We start from the raw sequence: 14,957 nt of genomic DNA, 5'->3' as shown, positions 1-14,957 counted from the left end.
CGAAATGGCTTATCATTACGAAAATAATGAGCTCACAGATGTACAGGGTTTTAACGTGACTCTGGCGGGTCAAGCAATAAAAACATAAAATTCAAATTAAGACGTCTTGGACACTGTTGTTTGTCCAATGTGTAATATCGTATTGCAAATGCATCTCTAAGTTATCGCAACATAAGGGCTATTTCTCTTTAAGATTTATTCTTATGAGCTTTTTGTACCTGCCCACAAACCAGATGTTCGTTTACTTATTCACGAAGCGGCTTTAGTAAAATGCGAACTCTCCCCTATTATTCAACACAAAGAAAAGCGAAACAGCCGCTTCGGTGATTTTGTAATTAGTACTCTTTAATTACGCCACCCGCTAGAGTCACGTTAAAACCCTATATGCGCAATGTTATCAGAATACAGTTGCGTCGTCCAGAGAGTACGCAAAACGATTTCCGGAAAGACACCATCCTGGGCCACGTCAGTTATTAATCCAGTACAGCGAGAAATAGACAGGACCAGACTCAAAATTTTAGAAAACAATAAAAATATACGAACAGTTATAGTACCTCCTGTTACAAGGAACGCCTCAAGTTCGAAAACACCCTGTATATTTCAAGTTCATTACCTATGACTTTTCTCATGGGAGGACTATTTTGGATGATATTTAACAAAATAAGAAACGTAAACAAAACTTTTTGACTTTTTGGAAAAAATACCCAATTTTTGAAGAGCTGTATCTCGGAAACTATTGGACGCACTACATAGCTCACTAGGCTTCAAATTGTACCTATATAGTCAATTTTATCAAGTTTAAAAAAGGTACGTTCAACTTCCCAAAAACTGAAAATAATACGAAAATTTCGCTGTTTTTACTATGCAGCACACACAAATCTTCCGAAGTTGCAAATTTGGTTTTCTACACTTGGCTGAGGTCCAAACAACATATTAAAAAATCAGAACTACAACATGACCTTTTGCAAGGTCGAAACCTTTTTTATGTTTATAATGACTGGTGGCATTAAAATATTTAAAGTGGTTTATTTCTCAAACTGAAATTTATAGATCTTCTCTTAAAAATGTTTTCATGTTCGTTTCCTGAGATACAATTGGTATATAATAGGTATACCTAACTTGACATCTGTCAAAGATAACCTCACAATTTACAGTCAGTTAATGTTTTTTAAGACTTTGCCCAAACGAACATGAAAAACGTTATTCAATATTCGTGCGCTGTCACTTTTCACTTTTCAGGTATTCGGCCTGTATAGCAATCACTCGGCTAACGCCTCGTGCTTCAAATTTCGGCCTCATACCTGAAAAGTAATGTGACAGCGCTACTCATATGAAAATAACTATTTCAGTTTCGGACCTCGAGAAAATTATTGTCATTTGAGGACAAAGGTAATATGTAATAAATTTTCTGGGAAGAACATTGCAATAATAAAACAGGTATTTCACGACTTTGACGATTTTAGTTTAAATAAGGGAAAACTTGTATAGAAAATTTACTCTTGTCGAATTTAAAAATTGAGAAAATCACCAAATAATGCTGGTTATCTTAAGTAATATTTTATTATTTTGTCAAATTGTTACACCATAGTACGTCTATTCTTTCCTTTCTCGTTGTATAATTTTATTACATAATCAATCCATTTGCTTTGTATTTTTTTTTTGTTGCACATATGTTGTCGGGGCGTAGAGCCACCCCCCTCCTTTCAGAACCGAGAACCACCCCTGCGTGGGTGAAGACAGAGATTTGAGACGACAGTACCGAGATGGACTCAGGGTAGAACAGTCAGAGTCACAAGTCAGAAGTCATTCTTACCCAACATCTCGAGTACGGTCGTACGGTCCAAAGAATTGTATAAATGTAAATAAACGTTTTACACAAAACGATACGGTGTGTCAGTTCACGCGCACCTACAGTCAAACCAGTGAAGCCTCCATTAGGCTGAGCAAACCCAGGAGCCCCATTTGGTTCCGAGCAATTCCTGGAGCCCCCATTAGGCCCCAAACATTGGTCCTTCGAGCCGGATCGTATCGACATCGAGGAAGCCACAGCGACAGAGGCAAAGGTAGAGTGCATGCCTTTTTTATCTGTTGATTAGTGTGTACATTTCCTAAAAACATGGCTAACGAGCAAGAATTGAAATCACTTAGAATACGTCGCGGTACGATCAAGAGCGCCGTCACGCGTGTATCTAACTTCGTAAGGGATTTCGGCGACGGTAACATTTTTCAGCTAAAGACACGTCTCGTGAATTTACGGGAGGCGTTCAAAGAATTTGACGCGGTTCAATTACAAATCGAAGTACTCGACGAAACGGCCTTACAAGGCAACGAGCGCGCCGATTTTGAGAACGCGTACTACAACATTGAATCGACCATTTTAGAGAAAATAGAAACCGCCACCGTTAATGAAGCCGCGACTATCGCTAACGCGACGGGCTTCACCCCATCGGTATCAAGCCATGGTACCGGTAACAGCAATGTTAGATTGCCCATACTAGAATTACCCACATTCAGTGGTAATTATCGGGATTGGTTGTCATTTCGCGACACATTCACGGCGTTGATACATGATAGCAATCTGTACACGAGTATCGAGAAATTCCACTACCTTAGAAGTTGCTTAAAAGACGAAGCCCTTAAGGCAATAGAATCAATTGCGGTTTCAGAGGTAAACTATAGGGTAGCATGGGAAACGCTAATCACTCGATTTGAAAACAAACGCCTATTAATCCAAGAACACGCGTACGCCATAATAAACCTGCCACCGCTGGTGAAAAACTCGTATCAGTCGCTGAGAAAATTAGTTGACGATTTCAACATCAACCTCGCAGCGTTGACGAATCTAGGGCAACCCACGGAACATTGGTCGGGTTTATTAGTACCTATCATAAGTCAGAAAATGGACTTTTTCACAAAGCGCGAATGGGAAGCTCAATTGGGTCCGGATCCACCGACTGTTAAGACGTTAAAATCCTTTTTGCAGAAAAAATGCGTAACTTTGGAATCGCTCAGCGTCGCAGAGCAACAGAGCGCAAAAACCAACAACGCGACTCCCAAATCAAATAACAAGACCTCCGCGAACCATTTCAGCAAGGACAGGACGCTGTGCAACGCTAGCACAAACAAACAAATACAGTGCTACATGTGCAAAGAGGCGCACGGACTGTACCAATGTCCTCAATTTTTGAATTTAGTTATCGCGCAGCGGGTCACACAGGTCAAAGAATGGAAGGTCTGCGAAAAATGCTTCCGAAAAGGCCACGAAGCCTCACAATGCAAATCGCGAGCATGTCGGTACTGCAAGGAGAAACATAATTCTCTTTTGCATGTAGAAAATAACGTGCAGACTTCAGTTGTTACTTACTCATCATTCGGAAAAGCCAAACAAAATCTACTCCGACAACGCCACCAATTTTGTTGGAGCTCAACGGGAACTACGTGACGTGTTTTTGGCTGACGAATTCGGTAACATCGTGTTAAGACACCTAGCGGAGTTTAATATCAATTGGCATTTCATACCCGCCCGGTCACCTCATTTCGGAGGTCTTTGGGAAGCCGGAATTAAAGCAGTAAAGGGGCATATCAAACGCGTAATTGGCCAAACCTCGTTAACATATGAGGAAATGTGCACATTGTTGACAGGTATTGAAGCTTGCCTCAATTCGCGACCCTTGTGCCCGCTGACTGAAGATCCGAGCGATTTAAACTTCTTAACACCCGGACACTTCCTGATTGGCACGGCGATGACATCCCCACTGGAGCATCAAATCGTCGACGTTCCCCAGAACCGCTTGACGCGATGGCAGCACCTAGAGCAGATGAGACAGCACTTCTGGAACCGCTGGTCCAAGGAGTACGTCGGCCAGCTGCAAGAGCGGCCAAAATGGCAGAAGGGCAATTCCAGCGCAGCAATCAAAGAAGGCGATCTGGTAGTTCTGAAGGAGGCCACACCCCCGCTCACCTGGAAACTTGGTCGCGTCACAGCCGTCCACCCAGGCGCCGACAACAAACGAAACGAGCCGTCAGAAATCTGTGCGTACTCCCCATCGACGATTAGTGCAGTGGGGATATGTTTCATGGGCAATTTTGTGCAGTGAAGTGGCGCAATTTTTATCAGAAAAGACTGTCATTACTCATTAGTTAAGGATAATTAATCAATAATTAATTTAAGGTCACATATTAGGTTTGTTGAAATTTGTATTCGTAAAATGATAAAATGTAGATACGTAGTTCGTAGTTATGATTTTTTGTAATTTAATAGCTCGTATAATCTTGTTCATTGAAACGATTGTTTCAATCGGGGGCAGGATGTCGGGGCGTAGAGCCACCCCCCTCCTTTCAGAACCGAGAACCACCCCTGCGTGGGTGAAGACAGAGATTTGAGACGACAGTACCGAGATGGACTCAGGGTAGAACAGTCAGAGTCACAAGTCAGAAGTCATTCTTACCCAACATCTCGAGTACGGTCGTACGGTCCAAAGAATTGTATAAATGTAAATAAACGTTTTACACAAAACGATACGGTGTGTCAGTTCACGCGCGCCTACAGTCAAACCAGTGAAGCCTCCATTAGGCTGAGCAAACCCAGGAGCCCCATTTGGTTCCGAGCAATTCCTGGAGCCCCCATTAGGCCCCAAACATATGTAGTACATACAAAATCAGAAATTAAAATTCATTTACAGATTTATAATTTAACATCAATGTTAAATTATAAATAATAATAATTATATCAATAAATTCCGGTCTAATCCTGACAAAATTTTAAATTTTGGCCGAAAAAGTTCGAAAATACTACTGCTTGTTTTGGTTTCAGTCACATATCGAAAACGTGGAATATTATCAATTTCTTAATATGTCAATGATTAATTCTTATCGATATTAGAGTTAATATCTTTTAAATGGTTGTCAATAAATGCATAAAACATTAAGTGTTTTGACATCTCTCCAAAAATAATAAACACTTGAATTTTGTGAACAGCGTTTATGGTAACAATAAGACCAACGTAAGTTTTGAGTGGTAATCCTCTTTAAAACCTTTGTTCCAACAACAATGCATACTTTAAAAAGTTTCCAGTATTTTTTTCAACAGTAGGTAATTTTAAAATATAATTTAAATTCTGACTTGAGAATTGTCGAAAACTCATTGTGTTCCATTGGTATAAATTATATAATTTTTACTGTTGAAACAGTGAATAATTGAATATTTGATGTTAAAATGTTTTTTCATTTTGTATTTTCTGTTTTATTACTGAACAGAATTATTTACAATAATAGTATATTATGATATCGGGCGTTCAAATGAAATCCTGGGCTGAGTAGGCGTTGGAAAAAATAAACTGTTCAGAACAGTGTAAAGTTTGAATTTCCCGGCGTTTGATACAAAAGACATTATTGTTTATGTTTAATCGGGACATAATTGAACATATTCGTTTTCAGCAAAGGGTGCCCTTAGATATTTGCTTCGAGAATAGGAATCGTTAAGTTACTTTATTTTTAATGTAAAACATCGCAAAGAAAGAAAAAAAAGAAAGATTCTCTGGGTCTAAATTTTAGGTTAGCTGTCAACATACTCCAATTAATCTATGCTTTAAAAAAGCACAACAATTGACGGTTGCCAACGCCTTCACAGCCCAGGATTTCATTTGAACGCGCGATAGAAGACTTTAAAGCACGCGCGACGAGTTTAACGGCGCAAGCACTTTAAAGGCTCTTATACACGTGTATCATACGCTATTTTTTTATACCTGCACTACAATCTGAGAATTATAACAAAAAAAGTAAATTGAAATACCTTTTCCGAAGTCATTAATTTAAGGGGCCCCTAGACGTACATTCAAGTTTTATGAAGTTGACTGTACAAACAAATCATACATACAAAATTAGTGAGAGACTAGATGTCAAAACAAATATGACTTACATGTTTCAGTAAGTTGTATGCACATACATGAGTCGCTACTACACGTTTAATTATGTTTTTGCAAAGTTGTTTGTGCAAACAGGGTTGATCAACAAGTCTAAGCAACTTTAAAATGTTTGACATATATGTTTCCTAATATTTGTATCATCAACAAAACATGGTCCTACATGTTTGAACATCTTAGTGGAGATATTTGCATAAATCTGTTTGGGCAAACCAATAATTGAGTGTAGCGTGGAGATATGTTGGTAGAAACAAATCATACAATCATTTTGCGAAGAATCTGGAGAGTTAGATTTTTACGCGTAGTTACTGTCCAAGGACATGCGCATCAACGAGAACAATAGGGCAATAGGCATTCAGGTTTGGTTTTCGTGCAGTGTTGTTTACACAGCTACTACATCTGATGCACCTCTATTAATTAATAGAAAATTCACAAAAATGAGTGATTTGAATTTTGAAGATCACTGATACTCGTAGTTCCCTCAATAAATTCATATGCGAGAATTTAGGTACTATTGGGGGCACGGAATTTCGGGCAGACTTGAAATTTGACTGATATATAATGTGAAATAGGCATTAGGTGCTAGACGTATTAATAACCTTATTTTAATATCTACTATTGTCTCATATCATTTTGCAAATTGCATTCGTCAATTCTGAAAAGCTGCAAGTGCTTAGATGTCATTTTCTGAAAACTAAACCATCTTTTTTATTAAACTTTGGAAATCAATAACTAAAATATAAAATTGTGCATAATTGTGACAGTTTATTTTGAAGTTCCTTCAAAATTAATTATTATAACATTTATGACAATAAAGCTTAGACTACATTGGGTTTTTTTAAATGACATGTAAATTGCTGCCCGAAATTCCATGCTCGCAATAGTACCATTCTTTACACCATAATCGTTTTTTCTTGTAACACTCTTCGTCGTGTAATAATAAAGCAATTATTAGTAGTTTATTTGACGAGTTTGTGTGTAAATTGGGCCTTTGTTGGCACGAGTGAGCCATTTTAAAACGCGAGTGAAACGAGCGTTTTAAAGGCCCACGAGTGCCAAAAAGGGCCCAATTTACACAAGAACGAGTTGAATACAACGTTTTTTTGTTCGACGAGCCCTTTAAAGGCTCCAAATCGCTTAAAACCTTTAAAATTAGCTTGACGTTTCGTTTTGACAAGTTGTGACATTTATCAAAATCCGTTCACATAGGAGAAAATTCTCAAATTCTGACAGTGTCGAACAAAAAAACATAATTATGCTGCCCTTCTTTTCGCACGCAGTTTTATTAGCACAATTAGTTGAAAACTAGACTACTCAACATGTTTGTACAAACAGAGTAAATGAAATAATTGGCAATCACTTGTTGTTACGTGTGGTCGTACATTTTGTATCTCCAACTTCTATGTAATAATACATGAAAAATCATATTCCTACATTACGCAAACTTTATCTTAAAATTGATTGTACAAACAAATATCCAAAGGATAGTTGGATAATGTGGGTACTACTTTTGTTTGTGTCAGTTGTTTGCACATACATGTCTTATAAATATGATTGTACGTTTAGGGCCCCCTTTAGAAATGATCAATTTATTGTTGTTTCGTTACCATGTATATTTGTTATAAATTGTGTATATTGTTCAAAATGTAGGTCAATTTGTTGTTACCTAAACAACCTTTAAAGCTTTAGTGTTTTAAAAGCCCTTTTTCGCACGCATTTTAATGTCAAAAACAGATACATACAGGGTCTATCAGAACTGGTGGACCAAAATAATACGGTGAATTCATCATCTTCTGGGAATAATAGGAAAAATGTTCAAAAAAATCTATCTATAGTAATTAGGAAAGAAGCAATTTAAACTGACCAATCCTGTTGTTGATGTTAAGTTACCTACACATTAGTTTTCCTGCTTTATTTGTAACTATGGATGCATTTCAAATGATGCATATGCATTGTTTGTGCAATGACGGACGTTTTTAGGTTATAGTATTTTTCAGGTTATAATATTTCTGCTAGGATGTTCCCTATTGGGAAGACGAACTGCGTACTCCTGAGCAGCAACTGTGGCACTCTCATTACACTGTCCATGTAAGACAAGCATATCAAAATATTCTGAAGAAGTAAACATTAAGCGTTTTTAATGACTTTTGTAATTGTCAAAAATAATTTATTATGACATAATATTCAATTATTATGTCTTAATAATTTTTTAAGGTAATTTTATATCTACACGCGATTGGTCAATTAAAAACGTTCTTATTTTAAAATCCAATGAGGATGGATGTTTTAAAATATTTTTCCTATTATTCCCCGAAGATGATGATTTCAGCGTAATATTTTGGTCCGCCAGTTCTGATAGACCCTGTATTTTGATTCAGGTATAATAAAAAAAAAAACTAAAACATAAAATTGGTTTTAACGAACTTTGCATCAAATAATCTAAATATTGAAAGGTGCACTGATTGTAAAAATTTGCTGGTAATTATTTGCGATAACTAAATGTCGACAACAATCTAAAAAACATTCAGTATCACAAAAGAATATAAATAATCTGGACAAACAATATAGTTGGCAGTATCGATAAGTTGATAAGCTTCAACAGATTCATAATAACTGAAAATAATTGTAGCAGTAAGTAGAGAAAATTTATTTTTTAGTGCATACATTTAGATAAAAATAAAACCGTTTTAGTTGTTAATACATAAATACTATGTTATTAGCTTAATTTTACAAGAAGTTGTCAAGAGTTAATTAACATATTTTTACATAGTGTGGAAATTTTAACTGTAATAAAATGCATAACTTGGACATTGGCGGTTTTTGTAAAAAATCCAGAAACAGGTCGATTTTTGTTTTTCCTTGCCCACATTTTGGCGCATATAGTTTTTGCATATCTTCTCCCGGAAGTGCGCAACCACCCCTAACTTTTTTTTCAAATGGAAGGGTACGCCTTGTTTGAAAGCTCACTTCGCAAGAAATGCAACGCACTACGAGTATTTGTTTCCTGAATAATTTCAAAGCCTACGTGCTAAAAAATAAAAACCAATTTAATAAGTTGAATTCTATTTAATGCAACAAATGTTCAAAATGGACAACGTTTCTTTCTTGGCAAATTGCAAATCGATATAATAACATGCATCCCTTACGTTTCGTAACATTTCCGGTGTGATTTACCTAATTCCATGTCAAATACATTGCTTACGGTCTTTAATACTGTTCGGTTTTAGGCATGAAATTAGGAAAATCATACCGGAAATGTTATAAAACGTAAAGGATACATATTACTATCGATTTGCAATTAGCCAAGAAACAAACGGTGTCCATTTTGAACATTTGTATAATTAGTACAGTGTGGAATAATAGTTATTTATTATACGTGCGGGCTAAATGAATGTTTAACGAGCGATGCGTTTAACAGCGCGAGCGGCGAAGCCGCAAGCGCGTTAACATCGCAAGTTAAACATTCATTTAGCCCGTGAGTATAATACAACTGTTTATCCAATTTTGCACTAATAAACCTCTCCAATTTGAGTGTATTTTTTTTAAAATCAAGTCCGAAGCTTGTGTCACTAATCACCTATGATTGTCGAGTCGCTGAGTGTGATTTTTTGTTGCCATGGCTTTATTGACATGAGAACAAAAAATCGGTGTGACAGTGAATTATTTTATCCAATATTACTTCTAATAAAATTAGGTATTTACGGCGTATACACGTGTAGAAGGTGAAAATCTAGAAAATGGATGATACAATTATGAACAATTGCTTCCCAATACCTGTAATGTATGTATAATTATTGTTTAATACATTTTTATTTATTTTCTTTGACATTTACTTGACATTTTTAAACCGCTAGCGAAATAAAAATTTTAAACCGCTAGAGCAATTAAAATTTTATTCGATTATTCATTAAACAAGTGCTTTTATCCCCTGTATCTAAGTATTTAAACATGACTTTATAAGGCAAAATTGGATAAAATGATTTACATCTAGTTACCTTTGCATTACCCTTGTAAAAATACGAAATGCCGCTCTACAAAAAAAAGAAAGCCTAACCTCAAAATATTCCAAAATTCCAAATGTGATTTATTGCGAAGGGATGATATGAATGCAAAAGTAGAGATTGAAATTAAAAAGGAGCTAACAAAAGCAAGCCACAGCTAGTGTTGAAAGTGGCCACCAACGTTTGTTAATTCAATTTAATAAATTGTAACAATTGTCAATTCGATTGATGGCATTTATTGACAGAACTAATAGTTCCGCACTTCAAAAAAAAAGTAGAGCGGTACAGGAAAATTTACATGTGCAAAAATTCCAAAGGTAACTAGATGTAAATCATTTTATTCCACACTGTATATTGTGTCACTTGGCATACCCTTCCATTTGAAAAAAAAGTTAGGGGTGGTTGCGAGCTTCCGAGAGCAGATATGCAAAAACCATACACGCCAAAATATGGGCAAGGAAAAACAAAAATCGACCTGTTTCGGGATTTTTTACAAAAATCATCTATGTCGAAGTTATGAATTTTATTCCAGTTAAAGTTTCCACACTGTATATACACTTGCTTTCAAAACTTTCGCGTACACATTCAAAATCGAGTAACAACGATTTTGCAAATTTTAAGCAGTGTGAACGGGTAATTTTGAGATATCAGATAACGTTAAAGATCACATTGACAGCAATTAAAAAAATTAAGATCGATCTTCTACTCACAGTCCCTTCTTGTTCCCACCTCTTCTTTACTAATTACCTACTTGTAGAACAGTGCTTTCGTTTAGCCCTTTATGAGGAGCAACCCTTCTTATGGACCACTTCGTTAAAATGTCAGAGTTGATTAATTACAACCCTGATTTACGTAATACAGCGAAAAATAGGTGTACGCGAAAGTTTTGAAAGTAAGTGTACTCATATAATCGATGAACGAAGTAAATTCCTATTTTTACTATTTTAATGTGGTTGACAACAAAATGAAGCAAAACAATTTTTTCTTAAAAAAAAAAACATTGACAAATACGAATTCTGAATTTTTCAACCAAACATTGCAAAATACAGTGAGCGGCAAAAGTATGGAATAAATTCGTTAAAAATTACACAAAATTTTTTTCAAAAAAATCTTTGGACGGGTCAATTTTAGTTTACAAAAATACATATTTTAATACCAAATAAAATTCCAAGCAGTCATTTGTTTTCGAGTGATGACGTCATCGATATTTTTTTTAATGGAAACCCCCTATTTTTTTAAATTCTGATAGCCCTTTTAATTGTCTAAACTACAGTATAAAAATGTTGTTATCTTACATAAGGAAATTTTTGAGAAAAAATTAATAAAGTTGGAAAAAATAAATTTTATAACGAACAAAAACAAGTCAAAAACTGTGTCAGTAAGTATTTAAAATTATGGAATTAAATGTTCGATTTGCCATCCACCAGCTTGTTGACAATAATCAAGTTTATGAAGAAATCCCTCTGTTTTAGTTTTATCTAGTTTTATCCCCGCACCCAATCAAAATTAAAATTTCTATACGTTGTGTTTCTGTTAAATGAGTGATTTTCGAAAAGGTTTTGTAAAACAAATAACACATACGAATGAAATTGAGAGTAACATTTGACTGTTTGATTTACCTACTTGATTTTTTGACTTGTTTTTGTTCGTTATAAAATTTATTTTTTCCAACTTTAGTATTTTTTTTTTCTCAAAAATTTCCTCATGTACAGTGGCGAGCAATAAATTTTGGTCATCAAGGTCATTCTTTGACGCAATCGAAAATGCTCCATTGTAAAACAGTCGTAAATAGCATAACCTATCATCATGTTGTATGACATTAATTGGCATTTTTTTCTCATTTTTTGACAGTTTATTGACATGGGCAGGAAAAATTTTTAAATTTGTGACAATCTAACCAAATTTTTAAATGACATTGACGACCAAAATTTATTGCTCGCGACAGTAAGATAACAAAATTTTTATACTGTCGACAATTAAAAGGGCTATCAGAATTTAAAAAAAATACAGGGTTTTTATTTAAAAAAAATATCGGTGACGTCATCACTCGAAAACAAATGACTGTTTGAAACTTTATTTGGTATTAAAATGTGTATTTTTATAAACTAAAATTGACCTGTCCAAAGATTTTTTTGAAAAACATTTTGTTTAATTTTTGACGAATTTATTCCATACTTTTGCCGCTCACTGTATAGTTTAACTTAAAGAAATTACATAGACTATTCCATTCACCTGTCATTTGTTAAAAATGGACCAATAAATACACAATTTTACACATTTGTTACCATGGTTTCAAAAAATTGGACCTAATATTCCCATTCGTGGAAATTGTATCGGTAATACCACTAGTGATCCCAGCGATAATTTTTAACAAATGAATGCAGCCTTGAGAATTGCTTCCAAATGGACTCACGTGTCTTTTTTCCGATTTGCTGCCAAATTGCCAAAGTTGGTTCATGGAACAGTCCTCCGAATACAACTCGTAGTCCAAATTATGTAGACTATTTTTCAAACTGGTTTCACTCATTCAATTGTGCTTCCGAATCTCACTCGTGCTGACGCACTCATGGATTCATTCCCAAGCACAATTGATAATTCGTGACCGAATAAAAAATAAGTTTGAAAAATAATCGACATAATTTGGACTACTCGTGGTATTATAAATGACTATTTTTTATTTTTAACTTATATCATAAAATTTATAAAATTCTATCTCCATTAAAATGTTATGTCCTCTTTATGGTAAAATCAGTTGTAACACAGTGTTGAGCAAAAGTGTCTAAAATTTTGAAATTTCCAGTATTTTAATATCAAAGTTGTTAAAACAGTATCACTTTGTTCAGGTACAAAGATGTTTAAACTATCCCTAATAATCTGTCTCTTCTGCATCTTCTCGACGATCCACTCTTTGGACAATGGTTTAGCTTTAACTCCTCCGATGGGTTGGCTACATTGGGAAAGATTTAGATGCGTTATGGATTGTAAACAATTTCCTGACGACTGTATTAGGTAAATTTTTATTTCATTCGAAGAAGTATTAAAAAAAACATTTACTAATTTCTAGCGAAAAGCTTTTCCAAGATATGGCCGATCGGATGGCCGAAGATGGATATCTGGAAGCCGGTTACGAATATGTCATAATGGATGATTGTTGGTTAGCTTCCGAGAGAGACAGCGAAGGCCGTCTTCAGCCAGATGCCGAAAGATTTCCCAATGGAATTAAAGCTCTTGCGGACTACGTAAGATGTTCATTTTTCGAATGTCATGAATTTTCACTTGGTTTTTAACGGAAGATACAAAATAATACAACTTCACTACTTTTATAGAATTAATTTGAACACAGATTTCAAATCTATGTTAGAATTTCTCCCAACGAGTATATTCAAAATAAAACGAATATTATCTTCTAAAAACACAAAATATTTTGACCACTTCTTTAAATTTCTATATTGTGATAAGAAAGACAATGTAGTCTTGATTAGCTGAAACTTTTTTGTCTAAGATTATAACATATAACTGAATTTTAGGTTCACGATAAAGGCCTAAAATTTGGAATTTATGAAGACTATGGAACAAACACCTGCGCAGGATATCCCGGCAGTTTGGATCATTTGGAGATCGACGCCAATACTTTCGCAGAGTGGGGTGTAGATTACTTGAAATTTGACGGCTGCAACGTGACCCCAGACGAAGCAATGGAGCTCGGTCATCTAGAAATGGCCTCGTACCTAAACAAAACTGGCCGACCCATAGTGTTTTCATGCGAGTTCCCCTTGTACAGAGGATCCAATGTAAATCTTTAAATTTACAATCTTCAAAATTGTACACATTGCTGTTTTAAAGACTAACTACACCATTGCCATGGAAGCTTGCAACTTGTATAGAAATTACGGCGACATTCAAGATTCCTGGGCTAGTGTAACGTCAGTTGTAAACTTTTACAAAGAGAACCAAGAGATACTGATTCCTGTGGCAGGACCAGGACACTGGAACGACCCCGATATGGTACTGTAATACCTACGTATTCTGTATAAAACTAATTCTTCAAATAATATTTCAGTTGGTTATCGGCAACTTTGGACTCAGTTACGAGCAAAGCAAAGCTCAAATGACAATCTGGTCGATTATGTCTTCACCTCTAATTATGTCGAACGATTTGCGAACCATTCAACCAGAGTTTAGAGACATTCTTCTAAACGAACACGCCATTGCTATCAATCAAGATCCTTTGGGGATCCAAGGCCATCTACACACAACTGTAAGTTGAGATGTTTGCATGACAATTCCATCATATTTTTCTTCAGATTGACAACGTCGACATTTGGATGAAGACCATGCTGCCAAAAGTTGGCGATGAGTACTCTTATGCTCTCGGTTTTGTTAGCAACAGAGATGATGGATATCCTTACAGACTAGGGTTTACCCTAAAGTCGTTGATGCTTAACAACACCGCCGGGTACATGTTAAAGGTAAAATGGTATAATTAGAAAGTGTTCATCATCTAAGATAATTTTATAATTGTCACGTTCTATTAATCTTTTTGTACTGTAAACTGGTTATTCTGCATTTTTGAATGTATTTAAAATACTCTTGTCAATTTCAGGATGTGTTTGAATCGACAGATGAAGTTTTGGTGATGAATACAGACACGCTTGAAGTTAGAGTTAATCCAACAGGTAAGCTTTACTTAACTAATCAGCTAATGAGCAACCAACATCTACTGTTTAGCAATAAACTGACTGGAACTCATGGATTTTATTATATTCACATTCACTTGACTTTATTTTGTCAAAATTTATTTTGAAAACTTATTTTTATTTTTTATTTTCAGGCGCTGTGTTTTGGCACTTGGTTGCTGTGGACGGAACAAAGGCACAGAAAGGTCATTAAAAATTCATTCGATAATCAACTTGGGAATTGTACAAACACGATAACACATTGTTGAGGAAGATAGATATGTATTATAATAAATATTTTACGAAGTATTGAATTTCTTGTCTTACGTCACGACTAAAATGTAATTTACATTTGGTGA

The 14,957-nt window shown here is 35.3% G+C and overlaps 1 pseudogene; it reads left to right on the top strand.

Annotated features, from left to right (window-relative positions):
• Positions 1 to 8,413: 8,413 nt before the first annotated feature.
• Positions 8,414 to 14,907, top strand: LOC138123264 (alpha-N-acetylgalactosaminidase-like; annotated as a pseudogene).
• The last annotated feature ends 50 nt before the right edge of the window (positions 14,908 to 14,957 follow it).

The sequence above is a fragment of the Tenebrio molitor genome, chromosome 2 (genome assembly GCF_963966145.1).
Source record: "Tenebrio molitor chromosome 2, icTenMoli1.1, whole genome shotgun sequence".
NCBI lineage: Eukaryota > Metazoa > Arthropoda > Insecta > Coleoptera > Tenebrionidae > Tenebrio > Tenebrio molitor.
Note: the sequence above shows the minus strand (reverse complement) of the source record. Positions and strands in the feature narration are given on the sequence as shown.